Raw genomic sequence first — 18747 nt, 5'->3', positions numbered from 1 at the left:
CGCATACTAACGGAATCACTGCTGTAAAGTAAAACAACAACAACAAAAAAATTAACCAGCTCCTTACCTTTGAAAACAATCGCGACAGAGAAGAGTTTCTGTGTGTTTGTTTGGGAACCTGAGAGGAGGGGGGGCTGTAAATAAAGAGAGAGTAAAACCGTTGGCTCAGTTGTAATCACGTGACGCTTGGTGTTAAAACAAGAAGCGCATGCGTTATACATGATACTCGTTACTCGTAAACCAAGACAACACTAGTTTTTTTTACGTCAAAATTTATTTAAAATCTTTCCTCGTCTTGCGGAACACTCGTAAACAGCGTTACTCGTAATCCGAGGTTCCACTATACTGAGACTGTGTCTGTTCCCTAAGCTAAAAAAAAAACTATTTATTTAGCCAAGCATTTTTGTAAATAGATCTGTGCAGATCTGGGGGACTCATGGACGTAGAGTATTATGGTGAACTGGTATGTTTAGATGCTGTCCTCCTCACTCTCATTGATCACTCAGGTTTGTTGACGGTTGTAGTGCTGGTTGCTTTACATCTCAGTTCCCCCTTATGTCTGTGTTTCCTTTGTAGAATTTTTTGAAGAATTTCAATTATATATCATTTAGCACAAGTATGTTAATCAAATCAAAAGCATCATAATCAATCAAAAGTATGTTAATAAAATCAACATGAAGAACAGAACATTCTGTGCAGTGGCTCAGGAGGCCCAAAATGTTCTGTTCTTAGGGAAACAAGTTGAGACGTAGGGCAGACAAAAAGAGGAAGTTAATCATGTGAGCTCAATGTACAAAATGTACAAAATAAAATGAAATCATCTGCTCAGAACTGCTGAACTGAGCACAAAGCAGGAAAGGGCTCACAGATGGAGTGACTTTCACTATTTAGAGAGCGCGCATGGTGCTGTAATTACAGCAAATAAATAAGTATTAAATCATTTATCAGAATTGTTAACATAATCACAGGTGAGGTGGGATTAAGGCTGATACGGCTATCAGGATCAGTAGAAATAAGTCATGACAGTTACATATGCAACATACTGTACACATAATAATTAACACATTATAGAATCAGAACTAGTGATCACAATCTGTTAATGTCATATTCATGTTGATTAATATAATTAGTTAGACTGAGTTATACTCCAATAATTCATAAGGCATAAAAGACACACAACAGGCCAATAAAAAGTCAAACGCCTTAAGTACTTATACATTGTGGTAAACGTTTACAAGAATGATTGGACGATATCCAATGTCATTATTTGAAGATGGCTGCCGCAGCATGTGGTGCTGCATGTGGAGCTGCTACAGGCAGGAGCAAAATTTGAATAAAACCTGAAATCTACCATACAGATACAGGGCAAGTGAATGTGGAAGATGAGCTTTTGAACTTTTTGTTTGTTAAGCTTAAAACTGTGAAGCAGGATGAGATTGTTTTGATGGCTACGGACCGATTTGGATCAGAATGGATTGCAAACTCCACCAAACTGCTTTTTGAACTGTGCCCAGGTTCTACTCGCAAGCTTGTGGCTCACACCGGACCTCAAAAAGACTCAAAGAACATCAGGAGTTGCCTTAGGCTCCTTAATCAAGCTGGTGAAAATGTACCTCGGTTTGTTTCGCACAATCTTGATGAACTTCCACCTGTGACTTTCAACAACCTTGATGTGTCCTGTTTGCTTGGTAAGATTAAACAACTAAGTGTGGATATTACAACTATGAAACAGGCTGTGTCTCTGCAAACTAACTCCTGTAACGATCTGCGGATTTTCACCATGGACATAAATCAACGTTTGAGTGCTATTGAGCAGCCTAAAACAAATCTGAAGAGAGGGCCTGTTCTCCAAACCACCAAGCCTGTGACGACTCAGAGAGTGTCCACTCCTCAAGCCTGTGAGAAGACCCAAGATGACATGGAGGGTCAGACCAGCGAAGGAGATACAAGCCAGATGGATTCTGCCTCAGGCCTGGGCAGGTTAACCAGTGTTGCAAAGGAAGACTCTCATGTAAAGTGGAGTGACATGGCAGCTACTTCACCCTGGAACCTGGTCCAGGGCAAGAGGAGCAACAACCGCAAAAAAGAGGTCCATGAAAATGCTTCAGTAAGGCCCAAACCTCGGCTGAATCCTCACAAAGGGAAGAAACCTGCTGGCATTGTTGGAACTGGTACAGGTGGAGATATCCAAGTCATAAAATCCAAACTGGTAAGTGTATTTGCAACAAAATCTCTCCTGATTTGGACTCTGAGACTTTGACTAAATATATGAAAGATAAACTTGGGCGTGATGTAACCTGCCAAAAGACAGAAGCTGTACAAAGTCGGTTCAGCTCTTTTAAAATAACCACAGAGTGCAAAGAAGTAGATGAAATGTATAATCCAGAGCTGTGGCCTGAGGGCACTTTTGTGCGGCGATTCTATGAGGCACGCAAACCTAAATCTACAGCTATGTCAATATCAGTGATGAATGTGCCTGTAATGGGATCAGGGGTACCTCATGCCTAGTACTAGCAATAGTGATGGTGCTCAAAGTGGTGTCATACAACTCACGAGGCTTGCGCCTAGGACAGAGTGCTGGGGACAGAGCACATCGGATTGTGGTTGACCTGCTACTGGAGACCACAGATATTCTCATTTTTAGCCAAACAGGACCTTGATAAACTTAATTCTGTCCACAGTGATTTTCATGGAGCAGGAGAATCCATAACAGATTTAAGCACCAAAATGGTGCGTGGTAGAATACCTGGAGGCGTGGCCATTTTGTGACGCAAGAAATATGATCCAATGATCAGTATTATCAGATTAGAGGTGGACTGGTGCATTGCAATTAAAGTTGTGCATATGAATGTTTTTATTATTTTAAATGTCTATACTCCATATGACTGTTATAAAAATGAAGATGAATATATGAATAGATTGGCTTTTTTGAACTCTTATATTAGGGAATGTGCATATGCAAATATATTTGTGATGGGTGATTTGAATGCAGATATCTCTGATGACAAATCTCTTTTTGGTCAGCACTTGTTACAGTTCTGTCATGATAGTAAACTGGTTCTTTCCAGTATGAATTTTCTCCCTGCCGGTAGTTATACTTACATCAGTGAAGCTTGGAACACTATATCTTGGCTGGATAATGTAATTTGTACAGCTGATGCTCATGAAAGTCTGGAAAAAGTTGAAATTCTGTATGATTTGACTACAACTGATCACTTACCTGTCTCTATGACTATAAATGTCGATAACTTGCCTGACTGCAGTAGTTTGACAGAAGATGGTGCCAACATGGGTAAAGTGAATTGGGATAAACTACATGGAAAGGATGTTTTGTACTATTGTGGGAGGACGGATGCTCTCCTAAGGGAAGTACAGCTATCCATGGGTGCTATTTTGTGTTCAAATATTAATTGTGATTATGTCACTCACTGTAATGATCTGGGTGAAATGTACTATGGTATAGTGAGTGCTATACATGATGCTAGTCGTCCACTATATACACATTCCAGAAAGGCTAAGAATATTAAGCCTGGTTGGAATGAGTACAGATCTGGCCTTAAAAAACGCACGTTTTCGGAAAAGGGATCCCACGACTGTGAAAATGCCCTTCAATACCTGTAGGGGGCAGTCGTGTTTCAGTCTAAAGTATTGTGTGTCTACTGAAGCCGAAAAATGTTGTCTCTTAGGTGCCCATTGACGGCAAGCGACAGAGCTCATAAACGTGTCAAGCTCAAACTGTTATGTATTTATTCTTCATTTTCATTCAGAATTATTATTATTATTAGTAGTAGTAGTTCTCCAAATTTATTATTATTATTATTATTGTAACGCACCCGCGCGTGTGCAAAAGGACTACAAAGATGTATGATGTTAGCCTATATTTATGCGCTTTAAACACAGACGGGTACTGGTGGCTCAGTGGTAGGTGATTCGCCCGTCATGCGGGAGACCCGGGTTCGATTCCCAGCCAGTGTTCAAAATTCTGGTGCTATTCGCTAAAATACCACGATATAGCCATTACATTATCAAGTTATGCTTCAGTACTAAATGCATGTTTGCAATTGAGAATTTTTTTTTGCTTAAGCTATGAAACACATTAGCACTCACAGTTGCTGTAATTTAATGATTATCATAAGCAAAAGTGTAAAACAAAGGATTCACATTTATTACATTTTCACCCAGAGCGGGATTCGAACCAGGGTCTGGACGATTTTATAGGATATACGGATATTATACAGATATTATTTAAGCAACGCCACACCACGTGGAAAGCGGCAAAAATGCTTCAATTTCATTGGCTGTCACTGAGTGTCAGCTATTCACGACTGCCCCTCCGGGGAACACAGAATCCCCGGGCTTTGACTGCGCTTTCTCCATTCGTTATTACAGGGGCGGACTGGGACCAAAAAGTGGCCCTGGACTTCCTGGCCCACAGCGGCCCACACCATAATACATTGGCTCATTAATGTAGAGATACATTTTTAACACCAGTTACTAGTATAAAAATATAACACAATACAGAAATCAATGCTATTTAAACATGTTATTTTAAGTATCACTGAACATATATTGGGTCAAAGAAACAAACAAAAAAAAGAACATCAAGACAAACAACATATAAATCTATAAAGACAATATTTTTTATTTTATTCTTTAATTATTATGGTAGTCAATATTAACACGAAATAATGCTGAGAAACATTATTTCAATTAATATTGACCACCATCATAATAACTAGCACAAGTTAATGCTGCTACTAATTTTATTCTGTTTGATTGCCATTCTTTTTACTTGGCTCTGGTAGATCAGGGGAGACGTGTTGGTCATCATCAGCATGTATTATGATGTGGGATGTGGTGCGCTGCTGGGTCCAGCCTCACTGTCCCTGACCTGTTATAGGCAGAATCTGTTCATTTGAAGCATTTCACAGCATTTACCTCTAAAGCTTTTTCTTATTTTCGCGTAACCTTTTCTTCTTCCTCCTTTTCATTCATGGAAATTATTATTAATTTGCTCAGAAAATTCGCTGCATCGAGAAAGGATCAATATCAAAAAATTTAAAGATGCCCACGTGTGTGGACAAAGAATACAAAAGTGTATAATATTTAATAAAGTTAGCATAATACAATATTGTTTCCAATGCTGAAGCAAACATGATTTAGTTTTAGTCTATTCATTGAATACAACGCGACAGCGCGCTCCGAGGTGAAGCGCACCCATAGTTACTGTAATCCCCCATCTCACCTTTACAACAGGTGTGAAGTCATCAAACCGGTTTCGCTGCTGGGGAATTCACAGAATTGGGGGTTTTAAAACAAATTAACAAGACCGAGCAGACTTCAGACAGGGGGTTTGGTTCGTTAGAAGTGGCGCTGACCGGGGGGGGGATGGGGGGCGGGAGGGAGTCTCGCCCGGGGAGCAATTCAGTGTAGAACCGCCACTGCCTATTTTCCGCCACATCTCGTACTTCCCTGATCTCGGACTAAACTCCGCGCTTTGCTTTTTTAATGTGGAGCAAGCCCGAGATCATATTAACGTAGCATTCATCATTCAAAGTTATTCATATCAGTGTATAGTTAGTGTGATTTGAAAAGTGCTATAACTCCACCTGCATCAGTTTCAGCCCAGTGGAACAATCTGACTACACGTGAAGTGCCATGAAAAAGTATTTGCCCCTTCCTATTTTTTTTCTTTGCATATTTGTCACACTTGTATAGGTGGAATTTTACCTAAACACTTTAGGTGAGAACGTATAGGTTAATATGTATAGGTGAGAACAGCTGATTTACACTTGGGGAGAGTGAATAATTTGCATTTGAATGTTGTCTGGCATTGTAAGCACACGCAGTGACACTAAAAGAACAATAGGATTAATAGGAATAGGAGGCACTAAAGAGGAGGATTTTAATTTAGACTATAAAAAAATTAACCTGCGTCTATTTTTAGGCGTGCCAGCTGCCACTTTTTAGTCTTATAATGCCCACATGACATGCTGGTACAGAGCTGGACATAGCTCATCCATGCCAATTATCCCGGGTTTGCACCCTGCGCTATAAAATACGAGTACGACGGCCATCCGCGGCCAGCAGCTCCTGCCTCCGTCCGCTCGCGCTTGCTATTCTATGAAGTCTCTGGGGCGCGTTCCAATTGCCCCGTTTGCATGCTGCACTTCCGCGTTGTGTGTCCGCGTCTCACTCACACCGTGTAGTAAAATCCACTGTAAACCAACAAACCCCGAGAATTTTATAGCGCGGATGAACCCGGGATCATTAGCAAGGAGAGCTCTTCTTCACTATTCGTGCTTAATTCCGCAGCCCTGCTTCTTCGCATATCTGAAGGAGAGGCCGCCTAACTAGTGAGCGAGAAGCGATATTGATTTGGGCGCACGCCGTGACAGGCTGAAAAAAAACTATTGTCCTCAAAAATGTAACAGATGAGGACTCTGATTAATGTGCAAAAACTATATAATAAAACTATATAAGACTACATGCCTTTATAAGACTCAACTTTTATTTAAGCGCACTCACAATAACGAAAAAACTTTGTGATTTTGTAAATGTTTGAAAGCAAATAAGCTGCGCTGTTCTGTATTGTTTTTGGTGAACTTGAGCGCGACAGAAAATAAACGCAAATGTTTTTATAAATGGTCAGAGTCAGTCTGCTTGCTGTTTTCCCGACGCGTTCATAATCATTAGTCTACTTCTGCCGGTGCGCTCTGGAAAACTCCATGCATGCGGCTGAGCGCTGATTAAAACTATGGAGTAAATTAAAGAGGAGAATCACGATGCCGAATCGAAGTCCTGAGCCCAAACCTTATTTAAATTAAATTAACAAATACTATAAGTAAAAAAAACAATAGCCCACGTTTAGAAACCGTTTATAAATTCTTTGCGACATGAGTTGGCCCGGTGTTATGCGCAGAGCGCCGGGAGATTTCCTGAAGCTCCGAAATCACTGGGGCATTTTTTCTAAATAGATGCTATCTTTAATAACTGATGGAGGTTTTGAGCTGTATATACACGCAGTTTTGAGGGGTTTAAAACTAATTAGTCCGAGCAGACCTACATGAAAGGTGAGAAGTGAGTAACTGCGCGCGCTGTCGCGGTGTATATACTGTACAACAAACGTTTATCAACGTTTTGATAAAAACGCTGCCTTTTGTAAAGTGAAAGTACTTTACAAAAGACAAACTGCTTTATTTCTGTCATGAATTCACAATCACATCACATTCCAGCTATTATTTCCAGCCGTGGTTAAATAATGTATGAAATAATTATTAAATGCTGGACACAAACAGCAAATATGATGATTATTATAAAAAGCCCGAAAAAGTTTGTGGTCATAAGATAATATTTACTTAATAATATAATATATATAGTTCATTCATGTCTTCTGATGATGTCAACACATTTTTTACGTTTTAAATAAGATATGTTGGCATATTTACGAATCAGGACATTCGCATAGTTAAGACTATCAGATAGCCTACTATCAGGAAATTAAATTAATTTCAACACCATGTAAACCGAGACATTGCCATGTCTTTCACTGTTTTGTCCCTGTTAAAACATTACAAAAAATATATAAGAAACTTATTAAGAATTTTAAAGCACGAATTTGGGCATCTTATTTCATCATTATGAAAATAATATGAAGCACATATACACACATTTATCATGAAAGATCTGTTGTAAAGCAAAATAAAATTCATGTTTGCTTCAGCATTGGGAACAATATTGTTTTAGACTAAGTAATTATACACAATTCTTCGTTGTGCAGTACTTGGTCCGGCGTTTAAATAAAGTCCTTCCATGCGCCATCTGGCGGATATTCAGTGAAGCACAACACATTTATTTAAATTCCCGAATGTTGCTTACGGCAAGTAGCGGCGCGCCGCGCGCTAAATTGAGGCATCCCGCGGGAAAACACGCGCAGTCTTTATGACCACATCTGTATGTAGTTGACTACCAAGAAGCCGCTAAGACAGCTCATAGGTCCTGGGTTATAGCTGGTAGACCCAGACAGGGGCCAGAGTTAGAACATAAAAAACATACCAGGGCTAAATATAAATATGCAGTGCGCTTTGTTGGAAAACACGAGGAAGCCTTAAGAGCTCACTTTATGGCTGGAAACTTGATTGGCAACAATGTCACTGAGTTCTGGAAGGAGGTGATACCTACAAATAGGGCCAAGACAATATTGCCTTGCCATATCGAAGGTGTATCTGGTGCAGAAAATATAGCAGAGCTGTGGAGACAGCACTATGCAACTCTGTTTAATTGTATTAAAGGCGAGCCCTATTGTGTGGGTGAGTTAAATGAGGATTTAATTCACTTTACTCCTAATGAGATCTATAATGCTATAGAGCAACTAGCTGATAACAAAGCTAGTGGCAAAGATAACATCACTGCGGAGCATCTCAAGTTAGCCAGCCCTAGAGTGGCAGCCCTGTTATCTATTTGCTTCACAGGGCTGATGACTCATGGTATACTGCCAGACACCATGTTGACCGTCACATTAGTGCCCGTCATCAAGGACAAGGCAGGGAAAATAGGGAGTCTTAACAATTATAGACCCATCGCTCTAGCTAGCATTCTTTCAAAGGTGTTAGAAAAGTTGCTACTAGATAGACTGAGTGGGCTCATTTGCACTACAGAAAATCTATTTGGCTTTAGGTCTCAGCATAGTACTGATCTATGTATCTATGCCTTGAAAGAAACTGTTAAATCCTACAGAAGACAAGGTTTATTGGGTTTATTGATGCGTCCAAGGCATTTGACAGAGTAAATCATCATAAGCTTTTTACTAAACTCATGCTTAGGGGTGTGCCGGGATGCATCATATGTATACTGGTTTATTGGTATGCTAAACAAAGCATGCAGGTTAAATGGGGAAACCCTTCAGTGTAAGTAATGGAGTACAGCAGGGGGGGCTTTTGTCTCCAGCCCTGTTTAACTTATACATAGACAACCTTTCAAAGCAGTTGGGGAAATGTAAGACGGGTTGTGTAATAGGGAATACTCTGTTAAACCACCTGATTTATGCAGATGATTTAGTTATTATGTCCCCCAGCGCTGTTGGGTTCCAGCAGTTGTTGGATATATGTTCCAAGTATGGGGGTGAGTTTGATGTACAGTACAATGCAAAGAAGAGTTTTGTGTTGATTTGTAGGACTATGTCCTATTTGTCCTGTCAGGACATTGTATCTGTGTATCTAACTGTACAAAATATCTTGGGCATATTATTACTGACAAGATGGAAGATGATGCTGACTTGTATAGGCAGAGACGAATGTTGTATATCCAAGTGAACATGTTGGTCAGGAAATTTTATTACTGCTCTGATGATGTGAAGGTGCATTTGTTTCGTGCTTATTGCACCCCTATGTATGCAGCCCCATTATGGGTCAACTATAAAAAAGGAGACTATGCGCAAACTGCAGGTAGCATATAATGATTGTCTGAGGATTGTTGAAGAAGCCTAGGAGTAGCAGTGCAAGTAAGCTTTTTTGTTACGTGAGGCTAAGTTGTTTACAGGCCCTTTTAAGGAACCTAATGTTTAAGTTTATGTGTTGACTTGATGAGTCACAAAACTGTATTATAGTAAGGCTCACAAGTCCTATGTGTAGCTCGGTTCGATATCAGTCACATCTATGGAAGCATTGGTATGAGTGCCTTTTAAGACTCTTGTGAAAAAGGGGGTGTAATTTTTTTATATGTTTATGTAACTTTTTCTTTCTTTCTGTATATGTTGTATGCCCTGTTATTGGGTCTAGAGCCTGTAATAAAGATTTAGTAGATATAAAGTGATCTGATGGAGTGTCACAGAGAATCTGGTCGAAAAGAGGAACTTAACAAATCACCCTCAAAAACAAGAAATGAAGAAGGCAGAGGAAACCAACCCTCACATGATAAACATGATAAAGGAGGAAACTGGGAATCAGTTACTTAACTAGACAGAACAAATTACAACTTATCTAACAAATATCTAAAATTTATAGAAAAATTGGATCAAACTAAGAAATAAGGAGGAGGTACAGCGTAAAGTCCAGGGGCCTCATGTATCAACGCTGTGTACGCACAAAAACTTTGCTTACGCCAGTTTTCACGTTCAAGGTCGGATTTACTAACAGTGAAATTAACGTGAGAATGTGCGTTCTTCCACGCCAACTTCATGTTTGGCGTACGTGTATTTTTTTGTGTACAGTATGTTTGTTTTATTTCCGTTGGCGACTCCTAGAGGCAATTATGTTAAATTGCATAATAATAATAATAATAATAATTTTTATTTATATAGCGCCTTTCCAGAGCTCAAGGACACTTTACAATTAGAGGGAAAAAAAAAAACATGCAGAGGACAGGTGGATTTAAATGTAACATTCTGAAAACAAATGAGTTTTGAGTAGAGATTTAAATGTGGAGACGTTGTTAACAGAACGGAGAGAGTGAGGTAGAGAGTTCCAGAGTTTGGGAGCGATAACACTGAATGATCTGCCGCCCATTGAAGAGAGGCGGTACCGAGGGACAGCAAAGAAACCAGAATCGGAGGAGCGTAATGAACGGGTCGGAATGTAGGGGGCAAGCAGATTAAAAAGGTAAGTGGGGGCTAAGCCATGTATAGATTTGAAAACAAGGAGAAGAATTTAGAATTTGATACGGTAAACAACTGGGAGCCAATGGAGATCAGACAGGAGTGGGGTTATATGAGCAGATCGTTTGGTATGAGTGGGTATTCTAGCCACAGAGTTTTAAATATATTGTAATCTGGAGATGGAGCTGGCGGGTAGACCAATTAAAAGTGCATTACAGAAATCAATGCGTGATGAGACGAATGCATGGATGAGAGTTTCAGCATCTTTGGTACTAATGAATGGACGCAGTTGGGCAATGCGGCATAAATAAAAGAATGCAGATTTAGTGGCAGATTTAATGTGAGGCTGAGTAAGAGGAGAGTGTGGAGTCAAAGATTACTCCTAAATTTTTGACAGAAGTAGATGTTTTGATGTGAGAGCCAGCAATCTCACAGGTAAAATTGGTGGAGATGTTGCTGGTGAGTGCTGGGGTTCCGATGAAACTAATTTCAGTTTTGTTCATGTTAAGTTTCAGAAAGTTTAAGGTAAGCCAATCTCTGATGTCCTTCACGCAAGCAGAGATTTCGTCAATTTGGGCAGATGCAGTAGGTGTACAGATAGAGTAAAGTTGAATGTCGTCGGCATAAAAGTGATAGTTAAGACCATGACGTGGAATGATCAGATAGAGTGGGATTATGTAAATTGTGAATAATAGTGGGCCAAGAACAGATCCCTGGGGAACACCTCGCTTCAGTGGGACGGTGGGTGATCAAAAATCCTTAACAGAAATATAAAATTGTCTATCAGAGAGATAGGAAGAAAACCAAGAAAGAGCAGTACCAGAAATACCCAGACCAGAGAGACGAAAAATGAGCAAATCTTGGGAGACAGTATCGAAGGCAGAGCCGAGATCAAGTAGCAGCAGTATGGACAAGGAACCAGAATCACAAGAAAGAAGTAGATCATTTACTACCTTTACAAGTGCAGTTTCGGTACTATGGAGGAGGCGAAAACCAGACTGAAAATGGTCAAAGAGATTATTATCAACTAGATAAGACTGGAGTTGGGCAGCAACAGTACTTTCCAGTAATTTGGATATGAAAGGTAAATTAGAGATGGGACGATAGTTAGATAAGACTGAAGAGTCAAGGTTGGGTTTCTTGAGCACAGGTGTAACTGCAGCAGTTTTTAGTGGCAGAGGAAATGAAGCAGAGGTAAGAGATGCGTTAATGAAATGAGAAATAGGTGCATAGATGGCAGAGTGACAGCGTTTCAGGAGAAAAGTAGGAGCAGGATCAAGATGACAGGATGAAGAGTTGGATTTAAGGATTAGCTTAGAGACAGAATCTGGGGTCGTCAGAGAAAAACAAGACAGAGACTGATGGGATAGATTTGTTGGATGGCTGAGCTCTGTATTAGTAGGGAAACATTGGTGGACAGCATTAGTCTTCTCAAGCAAATAATCCAAAAAAGAGCAGCAAAACTCATTAGATACTAGAGCATCCTGAGGTGGGCAGTTGGTAAGTTTATTTATCGTTTTAAATAATGCTTTAGGTCTGTTGCTCGATTTATTGATTGTGGCAGAGATAAGGTTAGAGCGGGCTGAGAACACTGTAAAATCTAACAATCATTTTAACTTATTTCTTTATGTTGACTTTACTTAATGTGGAGTTGTTTGTTTACCTTACTGATGTATATGTAGTAATCCTTACTATTTGCCTTCAAAGTCTTATTTACTTAAATATATCTAGTTACTGTAATATGATTTGTTTGAGTGCCATTCTACTATCATTTTAGCGTTGGAAGATCCCGACCTTTAAGAACCTACTTGGGCTAATCCAAACACAAAAGCTAAATTAATAAATAAAAGTCAGTAAAGGAACTATGAATGAGAGTGATAAGAATATGTTCTTTGTTTAAAAAAAGATAGTTTAATAATGAGTATTTTTAAAAGGGGAATTCATCAATGTTCAAGATTTACACTAGATCATTTAAAACCAGATCAAGCAATGTTAAAATGATTAAAAGCGTTTTAAATATCATTAAGAGTAATGGCGTCATATAATATAGAAAAATAATTTCTAAACTTCGTCGTTATTGTACACCAGGACAATAGGGGGCTAAATGCGCTAATAAAGTAAAAAAATAAAATAAAATCGGCGAGCAAGACTCGCGTAAAGCGGCGAAGAAAAGAAGAAGGATTTTAATTGGATGAAAAGTTGTGCACCGCGGGGGGTAACAGCCGTTAGAAAAAGGGCTCGTGCATCGCGCCAATTTCGCTTGTAAAAAGACGTTTCTGTCAGCATTTCAGCAGCAAAGGAGGAAGAAATCGAACGGAGGGGAATAAACAACTAAACTGTGACTTCGGGAACATTCTGGAATCCAATGCCGTCTATTTGGCCGTGTAAGTATTGTTCATATCACTCAGATAGAAGAGTGCTTTTACTGAAGCACTACAGGTTAAATCATGGAAATTACACTCGTATATCGCCAGTCCCGTGCTTGTACAAAGACTGTTTGTGCACATTTAAGTCTTTTAATGCTCTAAAAGTGCATTGCTGTGAATCCCACCTTGTCCAAAGAGTGTGGAGTTAAGTTTAGCAGCATACTTAGTGAGAATCTGAAACATTTTTGGATTAAGTATGTACCAGATATGATTGTTTCAGCTGGCTCGTGCTCCGGTCTCCCAGAATTCAGACAGATTACAAAACTTGTAGTTATTAACACTCATGTTGTGTTTGTCTGCAGACAATTGACCTCATGGTATAATGAACACTTAAGGTCCTATGAGCTTTGTGGCAGTCATTTAAGTCCCCATTCAGTCACTGAACTGTCTGAATTGAATGATGTTTTCCCGCTCTCAGCTTACCGAGCCAGAGGAAAACATTTTGTCACATTAAAACTGTATATTTTATGCTAAATAATAAATATATGAGAACACATTTCTTAACCAAACATGCCTTTTTTTTTTCTTTTTCTTTTTTTTAATAGAGGGATGCTCAGCATGGACCTAGGACTAGTTCTCCGAATTGTCATTAATGATGGAGATATACGTAAATTAACTTTGCCAGATAAGCCTAGCTCGGTAGAAGCTTTTACAATTGAGGTAAAAGAGAAACTTCAGTTGACTTGTGACTTCACATTGCAGTATGAAGATCCTGACTTCAATAATGCACTCTGCAATCTCAGTGATATGAGTGATCTTCCTAACAAAGCAACACTGAAAGTTATTCCTCATGTTACTTTGGTGAATTTTGAAATTAATGAACAGATAACTTGTTCAGCAAATGAGACGCCTAGCAGAGTAGAGTCCACCCACAGCACTTCTGATACAGAAATTTTGTCATCTGACAGTTCAAACTCGTCCAGCAAACATCAGTGGCCCAAGTCTTTTGAGATTCCTGACTTTTCAGTTGACATTAACTACAGACTGCGACAAGGAGACCTACTTCATATGAGGGATGGAATTTATCTTACTGTTTCAAGAGACATGAAACATGAAATACTGCAAAAGTTGGCAGAGTGCATGTACTCATATAAAGCATACCCTACTGATGAAGATTTTGCTGAAGTTGCAACAGCCCTTATAAACAAGCATCCGTGTCTTCGAGAGCAAGGATCATCAACAGGGTGCAGAGGGTGGAAAAATAGTCTCAAATTTAAAATGGGCAATTACCGGTCAAAACTCCGTAAAGCTGGATGCCTTGATGTCTCTGTTAATGGAGGAAGAAGGGGCAAGTACTCTCCTGAAGGACAGCCTCCAAAACAAAACATTAAAAAACCACGAAGAGATGAAAGAAATTACCTTCCTGATTTTCCTTTGGGAAAGGATAAAATATCTCTTGAAAAAGATAAAGAACTGCTTGTTGAAGAAATGCGAAAAAGATTGCCAAACAAGACCATGGTCGCACAAAAGATGGACCAAACATTTCCCTTACGAAGAAAAGAAATCGTGGAAACAGAGCCACCAATCAGAACAATGATGGAACGCTGGCCAGCACTTTTTACTGAGCGTGAGGTAAGAAATCTTATTGTGATTGGCTATTTGCATATGTTTCATTGGTTAAATGATTTTCTGTTTTTAGGTTTTTGCAGAATTTACTCGGATTGCCTGCAAGAATCTCCAGAGTGAATTCTTTGGTGAACTTGACAGACACACACCCCGTCTAATGAAGATTTTTCGGTCTAAAACTGGAACCTTGGGTCAGACCTTATCAAAATTACTAGAGCAAGTTGAGTCAAGAAGAAACGCCAATCAAACATCAAATCAGGTATAATTATTCATGTGTGAATGAGACTTAATTTCTTGCTGCTACTGCATGTCTTTACTGAGCTTCATGTCATCCCAGATGTATAAGATGCTTAAAAAAAAAGGAAATTTATTTGACCCATGTTAATCAGCCATTTTCTTAAGTGATGCAAAGGGTGGGGGTGGGGGGACAAAACTAATATTCAGAATTTTATTTTTAAATCCAAATCAATGTTTCCAGTATAATGTTATTAGGACGATCACCAGGGGCACATTGTGATGTAAGCAAATTTAAAACTTGTGCAAGAATTGATGATCTTCCATGCTTCCAACATTACTTCTCATACTAACCCATTGACCTAACCTTAACACCACAAACATCATGGGGTCACAACACCCCCCTGCATGATCACTCTCTCGTGACAGACTGGAAGCATTGATTTTGCAGTTTAAAACTTTACAAATATTACTGTGTTTCTTGCACCCACCTATATTTTTTTCTTTAGAAGACTATGATTTGTCCATGTGGGTCATATGAATTATTGTCATGATCACTGTGTTATTTAAGCATCAAACTAGTAGCCCATTTTATATACAGTATAACCCCCCGAAAAATTTTTTTCTTAAAATCTTTGTATTTGCCTGAAGAAAGTCATATAATTGGACATGGCATGATTGAATAATTTAAATTATTCCTTTAAATTATTGTACTATTCTTCATGATTTTATAAATGTTAAAGAAAAAACAGTTCATCAAAATAAGATTTAATGTCATATTTTAATTTGAAGATAAAAATACTAAAATGAAACATGGTTCCTTCAAGAAACTACATTGTTACAAAAGCAATGCCATTTTTTACACACTCTGAATAACATGGAATTTCATAAACGCCTCTGTTTTTTCAGGAAACGGAAGTTACAATTCGACGCACTGTGGTTCTTCGTGGTCTCCCTGTCCTTCTTGGGGACAACCCCTCAGAATTTTTTAAGGTTTGCTTTGTAAGTATAGCTGTAAAATTTTATGATTAATATTTTAACTTTTTTTTATATGGTTAATGAATTTTGACTTTTTTTTTTATGACCAGTACTATAGAAAAATCTAATGTACAGCTCTACTGTCTATTTGATATATTTACCTTATTTATTTTTTTATATTCATATCTATTTAGGACTCAGAAGAAAACAACATTGAGCAGATTCCTGTTGGCATTCTGTTAGTCGACAATGAAGACTCTCCTCACTGCTCTTCGTTGATCCCTGTACGTCCAGTCTCCACTGCTATCATCATACTGTAGAGGGAGGTATTGTTATGGATGATGTCAGGGACCTGCCTCTTGCTGTTTGTCTCTTGTTTGGACTATCATACGCACTCCATCTTGATTACCCAAAGAACATGAAGAACACATTCAACTTCATCCAGCAAGTCATGCTTGATCTGGGATCGAAGTCATTGAAACCAAAACTTCAGACTTTGAAGAACCAGTTATTTGCTTAAATCAACACATTTAAGTCAAAATGATCTGACCTGCAGTTCACATAGCCACTACTGGGATGACATGATTCATGTCATCACACATGTCATAGCAAGAAAAAAATTATTTGTTTAATTCTACTTTTTGAATAGATTCAGTTGTGTTCAGCATTAATCTTTGTTTAATAGGCTTACAATATTTAAGTTATAATTTATATAATTTATTTTCATTGTTTGACATATGTTAATGGATCACAGTATCCTTGTATTATTGTTATTGTGTATCAGTCAGCATGGTCTGCTTAAAAGCACTTTAAATGAGGATTGTGTTATATGAATGTAGAGATGTTTAGACAGCAGAGGTTTTTCATTCAACCGTTCTGTTGACTTTATTTCTGGGATGACAGTTCAGTGGAGCTACATAGTTTTTATAAGACATTCTGCATGGTGTATGGAGTGTTGGATATTTTTTGGTCACAATCTTTAGTATGATAATTTTAAACTTGCATAACTATTATTCTACTATTATTATCTCCCTTCTCAGGTTTCCACATTAGACATGTTTTGTGCTTTTAATTAAGACAACCTTACGGCAAAAGTGATTTGTCCTGATTTTGAAGGTTGCAATTTGCTTTGCTCTTTGCACTTTTGTGTGGTCAATCAAAATTAAAATTGAAAACAATGTTATTGTTTCTTAGAACCAGGTGCAGGAGTGGGATTAGAAATGCTGAGAGAATTTCATCTTTAAAAGTTAATAAATTGTTATTTAGTATTTTGTTTGAAGCAGTTAGCGCTCAGTAAAAAATTATTCTGTGCATTTGCCAGTGAATCATAATAAACCTATGACTGAACAGTCAATTTTGATGCAGGACTTTTCGTTTAGCTTCCAGTGGCAGTCATCCAATAACTGATAGTAATGTGTGTTGATTCAGATTTTCTCAATTGTTTCAGACATTTCTGCTGTAATCAACATTTTGAAAAAATAAATGTTTTGAAGTGATCTAAATGGAGACCTGTGATTTTTACTAGTTGCAATGTATTTGAAACTGTAAATAAAATTAAATAGGAAAATAGCTATTATTTTATTGATAAATTATAATAATTATTGTTATGCTATAGGTTAACTTTACTGGTACCATTCCTCAAATCACAGATTCAGTTAAGTTAATAAAACTTAAATGCTTTAAGTTAATGTGACTGGATACAAGTAAGGAATACTTTTAATACATAAGTAAATATGACTTAAATGATACTTGATATGATAAAGTTAATATTACTTAATTGAATTAAGGCAACGAGTTTGCACAATTTAATTAAGTAAACTTAACAAATTACTTTTTACAGTGAAGAGAGCAGATTTATAACATTTAAGATGATCTAGAAAAGCCAAATAGTGAACAGAAAGACCGGTTTTCCTGTAAAGACGTTTAAGCCGTCTGCCAGTAGCCTTAAGAATATGGAGCTCAGGGGTATACCAAGGAGAAGAGTGAGTGGCGGGGACATTTCTGGTCTTAATAGTATACTGCTGTAGGATTTCAGAAATTGTAGAGTTGTAATTAGATAGTATCACGGATGGAGAAGAAATATCAATGACATCAGAAAGATTTGAAGAGACAATAGAAGTACAAAATGATACAGTGTTAATTGCTTTAAAATTACGATATGAACAAAGTATCGTAATAAGACACTACAAAGTATCGCACCAACACGTGAAAAACATTGCTATTAATTTATAATTGATAAAATGGGTTAATTGACACAATATTTTTCTACAAATTATTTGATTTAGAACATATAACAACATTTGCAAATGTATACAGCCCTTAGTCTATGGCAATGGCAGTGTTGGCCTTATTAAAGGACATTGTCAATGGCCGAATCCGAAGGGAACACATTTTTAGGGATCACAGTGATTTTCTAGCCCACGATGATGACTGGCTTATTAGTCGTTTTAGATTTCCAAGAGCTATCCTCTTGGAGCTCTGTGTTGAGTTGGATTCAAATTTGGAAAGAGAGACAGCGAGGAGCGAGATCGCCGTTTTTTTGTAATGTAATCGACTGCACGCACATTGCTATAAAGGCGCCATCCGAAGACGAATTTGCATACGTGAATCGGAAACATTTCCAATTAATAAATGTGCAAATAATATGTGATGCTCAAATGCGCCTAACAAATATTGTGGCAAGGTGGCCTGGGTCAACCCATGATTCATTCATCCTCACAAACAGCATGGTTGGGATGAGGCTCCAGGGTGGCAGGGTGCGCGATGGGTGGCTTCTTGGTGAGTGATGTATTTAAAGATTTTATTCCAGCTAAGTTTTTTTTAATTTTGTTATTAATTCCGGAGGACAAACTTGCAAATAACAGTTTTTCTCCGGTCTACCTCCGGTAGGAGCACCTCCAATTCACATTCTGTAAAGTTTCTCTTCTTGCTTGTTTTTGCCATTGCTTTTTC

This window comes from Clarias gariepinus, chromosome 21, assembly GCF_024256425.1.
Source record: "Clarias gariepinus isolate MV-2021 ecotype Netherlands chromosome 21, CGAR_prim_01v2, whole genome shotgun sequence".
Taxonomy (NCBI): Eukaryota; Metazoa; Chordata; class Actinopteri; order Siluriformes; family Clariidae; genus Clarias; species Clarias gariepinus.
The sequence above is the reverse complement of the archived record's forward strand: the minus strand, read 5'-3'. Positions refer to the sequence as shown.